Source organism: Marmota marmota, unplaced genomic scaffold (assembly GCF_001458135.2).
Source record: "Marmota marmota marmota unplaced genomic scaffold, marMar, whole genome shotgun sequence".
Lineage (NCBI taxonomy): Eukaryota > Metazoa > Chordata > Mammalia > Rodentia > Sciuridae > Marmota > Marmota marmota.
In genome coordinates this window covers 3,681-9,630 of record NW_026011897.1, presented here as the reverse complement: position 1 = coordinate 9,630, position 5,950 = coordinate 3,681, and the positions used below count along the sequence as shown (strand labels likewise).

The following is a 5,950-nucleotide window of genomic DNA, read 5'->3' as shown; positions in this document are numbered from 1 at the left end:
AGGAGTAGTCCCATGGAATGTCTTGCTTTATGGGGTGTGTTTGCAAGAGGGATTTGGACACTTGAAGTCTAATAATGTGATTATTGTTGGAGATTTGAGACACCTCTGTCAGTTCATTCTAGAGGCAAAAGTATTAACTTGAGATAATTATGCTATCTGATATGCTATCTGATTCTCAATACAGATCTAATTTTCTCAAAATTTCTTGGTAATTTGCATGCTTTTAATGAAATTAAACTCTTGATTTTGTTTAAACTTAAAAAGTGAGTTTGAGATTTATGAAGCTTCAGAGTTATAAGAGGGGAGTAGCCAACTTTCCCTATGCTTCTGTTCCATTAATATTAACAAATCTTCAGAGATTAGCATTACATGAACCAATTTGGCTAATTATGAGCTCTGCCTCTGGAGCTCTCAGACCCACCCATACAACTATAAACAGTTGGCCTATGTCCTGCAGCTTCTTGGTCCCAGTCCAGTTGGTTCTGTGTGTCTCCTCTTTCTAGAGTCATGGTCTACATTGGAGGTCCATGCCTGAGTCTGTCCTCCTGCCAATTCTGAGGACGGAGCCTGATTCCTCACCACTCACCAGGCAGGGGAGAGGCAATGGATCATCACTCCTTGGTCATACCCCAACATGACAGCTCTGACTGGTGAGTGTGGTGGAAGAAACTGGATACAGAAGGGACTCAGAGAGCATCAGTCCCTCATTACCCAGACAAGAAGTTGGAGTATCCAGATAGGAGGCCCCCCAAATACAAAGTTTTAACTCAGAGGCCTATGAAATAAAAAATTAAATTAAAAATTAATTGACATAATAATTTTATATATGCTTATGGAGCAGTGTGATAATTTGATACATGTATATAATATTTCATGATCAAACCAGGATAATTAGCATTTATATCTCCTAAAACATTTCTTATTTCTTTGTGTTGGGAACATTAAAATGCCTCTCTTCTAGTTCTTTATAAAATATATAATAAATTATTGTAAACTTTGCCTACCCTTCTGTGATATAGAACACTAAAATTTATTCCTCCTAGCTAACTGTATTTTAGTACCTGTTATCCAGTCTCCCTCTTTCCCACCTCTCCCTACCCTTCCCACCCTCTGTGACCACTATTCTAGTTTATAGTCTTGGTTCTGGTCAGGATCCAAGACTGAATGGAGTTCTGTTCTCTTTCTACACTAGGTCTAGCTCTGGTGGGTATCTCTCTCATTAGCACAAGAAATGGATCTCTCTAAACTGTCTCTTATGTGCTCTAAAATGATCATGAAGGTCAGGATGAAGATAAGAACAAAGATGACTATAATGATGATGTCATGATTCTTTATTAAACTTTCCCAAGTGCCTGACTCTATATAGTTTATTTAATTTCACCTACAATGATCACTCCCAGGTATAAAACATTATTGTTCTTTTACTTGAAAGGAATAGAACTTTCTATTTCAATTCTCTTGGGCTCCAGTGCCTGAGACCCGAGAGACTTGTCTTCTGTACCATATAAACAACAAAAGGGCATGAAAACTGTATAGGATTGTACTTTATGAATAAGCCTGGAATAAATTCCAATGATGATTCAAATTCTATTTACAAAATAATGAACAAATATTTATTAAGTTTAGGCACTGTACATCTCTAGAGTTTAGTATTATTCTCCCCATTTCCAGATAAGGAAAGCTAGTACAGAGAAGGGAAGAGTTCTTTATACGTACTACAGTGTGAGTGTTAGAAAAAGAAATTGGACTCAGACCGTGGTCTATTGACTGTACTTTCAGGACTTTGTTTCCTCATGGGAGCCAAATTAGAGTTTTTCTTGTAAAACCTCCTCGAGCACAGATGAACAAACCAAGGCACAAGCATTGATTCTTTCTCTTGCAATTCAGTGAGTTCATCTGAGAAGTGGCAGCATGAAATGTGGTTTATAGAGGCATTTCTGACATAAGTATGTAATTTTTAAAATGAATAATAATGCATTTTTACAACCAAGTTTGGACATCTGAGACATGGAAATATTATTTCCTATATAAGATGAGAATTTTCACATGGAACTCTCATGGAGTGATTATATTAGACAGACTTCAAGAATATTTCTTATTTGATATCTTTTTTTGTTGTATTGTTTTTGTACTGGGGAATGAACCCAGGGGTGCTTTTATTTTTTATTTAGAGAGAGGGTCTCACTAAGTTCCTTAGGGCCTCACTTGTTGAGGCTGGCTTTGAATTTGTGGTCCTCCTACCTCAGACTTCTGAGTTACTGGGATTACAGGTGTGTGCCACTGAGCTTCGCTTCATTTGATATCTTAATAAAAGAAAATATTTGATAGCACCTGATTTTTTCTATTGGAAAAACAAATGTAGGCATTAAATAGTAAAAATTGAATATACATCTTTTTTACAACTCAAAACAGCTATCCTGCAGGCACACATCATATACAAATTCTCACTTGTGTGATAAGAGAAGTGTGAGAATTTTCATAGGATTGTTGTCATGAGAAATTAAAAAATAAAATGAAATCCAATCTTCAGGCAATGTAATGCATTGAAATGTTATATCTAAATATATGTACTTCACAGAAAGACTTTAATTCAGTATTTTATTAAAATGTTAGATGTAATATAGAGTAGTATATTGGTTACCTAGATTTTCAAGAGAATTACACATAAGCAAATCAATACTAATGTTAGAAAATCATGGACAAAATATACTTACCAAATTCCTGACAGTGTTTGCATTTTGGGGACAGATATATAGAAAAATGGGATTATGCATGGATATAGGAAAACTCAGATGTGTGTCTCCATGCTCTGTTCTCTAATTTCTCAACTTTTGAGAGAAATGTATGGTTTAAAATTATGAATAGTGGATGTTTCTGGAAGATGTGACAGCTCTCCTGGGCTGCTTCCTGCCTTCTTTTCTCCCTACTCAGCTTTTCACACTGGGCGTTTTGAGGTGCTGCCTCCACTGCCCTCACCACTACAACCACGATCTCCTTAACAGACATCCAGAAAATTGAAATGGGATTAACAGTTTTTCCTGTTGTTTGGAATGATTCTCTTTTTTTGACAAAGTACTACTGGCTATTGGAAATGTTTTGTTTGTGACTGGCTAGGCTCTTATAATCAGTTTAGAAAGAACATTCAGATTCTTCTTCCAAAAACATGAAATGAAAGCTACAGGATTTTTCCGAGGTGGTGTATTTGTAGTTCTTATTGGTTGGCCTTTGAGAGGCAGGATCTTTGAAATTTATGGATTCTTAACTTGTTCAGGGGCTTCTTTTCTGTGTTGTTGGCTTTATTAGAAGAATGCCAGTTCTTGGATCCCTCTTAAATTTACCTGGAATTAGATCATTTATAGGTAAAGTTGGAAAAAGCAACAATATTGTTTCTCAACAAGAGAATTTGAAGACTCATTTAAAATGTTGTATTGTTCATAAAATTCTTTGAAGAACATTCAGTACAAAATTAAATTACATCAAATAACTTGTAATGTTCTTTACAGAAGCTTAAAACATGTAGCCTACAAAGACCAACAGCAATTGGTACAGAAGCAATGAAAACAGGCTTCTAATCAAGTGATCTAAGAAGGCAGCAAGCAAACTAAGGGAGATGAAATCCATGTTATGACGCATATTGAAATTCTAGAAGGCTGTTTTTATTATCTTTCCACAATGTGCAGAACACAGCCATTCTTAGAGAACTGTGGTGTCGGTTACTTTTGTTTTTACTACTATTATTATTGTTTTGAGGGCTCAGGAGCACCCATAGGCATTTGCTTTTTAGAAATGTCCACCGTGATGGGAACTCTATTTCCAGTTGTGCTGTATCTCTGAAAGTAATGCATGAGTAGGGTTGGATTATGTCATTTTAATGTATTAAACCCAGTGAAAACCCAGTTCATGTATGAATCAGTATTTTTTTTGTAAACATGGAGTTAAAATAAAACTTTTGTTTGTGGTTCATCTGAAAAAAATATGAATAATGGGATCTCTTCTCCTCTACCAATAGTATGTCTAATATTAACTCATAGATTAAAGGGTTGATTTATCAACTCTTTCCTTTCTAGAAAAAAAGTCTCCAAATGTATAAATGTATATGGTCAGAGCAATATAGAATGAAAAAAGTTTTAGTGTTTCTTTTTTGTTCAAGGATACTGATCATGGGAGGGGGAAGTGAAAATAAGCATTTTGGTATGCAAATATAACTATCTTTGTTTTTTATCTGTCATGTGCTGTAAATTCATCCTTGGCTATAACCCTAGTATGTTATCCCTCCATCTAATATGAAATGACTTTGGTTTAGTAATACATTTTATACAGACCAGGTATTCTAAATGTCTGAATATACTCAGCTTCTTCCTCTCATATCTATCTCTATATATCTGCCATTTGGGATCCCCTCAAAATAATTTATTTATTCCTTCTATAATTTATCAATGTACAGCTAAACAGCATACTTTGTCCCATATCCATGATGTATGCATTAAACTTTTCTTTGTATCAAGCCCAATGTTCTGATAGAAGATGAGGTGGAGAGGGGCTAAGATACTCCCAATGACCTTACCTCCTTGTTCTTATGCCCTTATGTGACTTCCATGATGTATGGCATGAACCTAGAGAATACCTTTCAGCAATGTGAACATGGAAGAAGTGATGGGAAGTCACTTCTGGGAATAGAAAGAAAAGCATCAGGCTTTCTACTGTGGAAAACACAAGGAGTTTTCCTAAAAAAATTAAAAATAGAACCACCATATTATTCTGCAATCCATTTGCTGTGTATGTACCCAAAAGGAAATGAAATACATCTGTTGAAGAGACATCTGAATTCCCATGGTTACTGAAGCACAATACATACTAGCTAAGGAATGGAAATAAACTAACTGTCCATCAATGGATGAATGGATACAGAAAATGTTGGACATACACACGATGAATACTATTCAGCCATAAAAGGATGCCATTCTACCATTTGAGACAAAATGGATGGAAGGGGAAGACAATAAATAAGCCAGACTCTGAAGACAAGCACTACCTGATATCTTTCAGAAAGGTGGTCTCAGAAGTTGACAGTAGCATGATAGTTATCAGAGGCCTTGAAGATTAGGAGGGAGTGATGGGGAAGGATTAATTACAGAGTTTTCTAGTTTGAGAATAGCAAATAAGATATATACTGTAATTTTTTAAAGCTATAGGAAAGAATTTTAAATGTTTTCACCATAAAGAAATGACAGATGTTTGAAGAGATATGTTCACTATGATTTGACATTACATAATATATACCTGATTCCAAATATTACATGGTATTTTAAATATGTACAATTATTATGTATTGGTTAAAAAGAGAAATTAATATTAAAATATAATTTCCTCCTGCTGCTCCTGGAGTATTTGTTTATTTATTTAATTTTATTAAATATTTTTTGTAGTTCTAGATGGACAGGTATCTTTATTTGTTTTATGTGGTGCTAAGGATCAAATACATGCTAGGCAAGTACTCTGCCACTGAACTACAGCCCAAGCCCTGCTCCTGGAGTATTTAAATACAGTATGTTATCAAAAACTTATGTAAACATCAGTGGTTTTATAATGTATCAATGTAATTTCATTAGAGAAAAAAGAACCAAGATTCAGTTGGACTAGTAAAAAACCCATATATCTTCAGTACGTAAAGTACCAAACCAAGCAAAGGGAAAAATCAATTGAAATATGAAGTTCTCCTTAGAGACATATAGGAATGAAAATAGTGTGAGTCTTGGAACAAGAAATCTAATTCTCCATATATTTTCAGATTAATACCAAATTAATACCAGATTAATACCAAATTAATACCAATTCATTAATACCAATGAATTGACAGATACCAAATCCCATATTTGATTGTTATAGTGAAGAAAAAGTAGTCTGAGTTTTACATAAAGATTCAACAACTTGGAAGTCAGACCAAGTACTT

The 5,950-nt window shown here is 34.6% G+C and overlaps 1 pseudogene; it reads left to right on the top strand.

Annotated features, from left to right (window-relative positions):
- Positions 1 to 634: 634 nt before the first annotated feature.
- On the top strand, positions 635 to 4,097 carry LOC107134000 (annotated as a pseudogene).
- Positions 4,098 to 5,950: the final 1,853 nt, after the last annotated feature.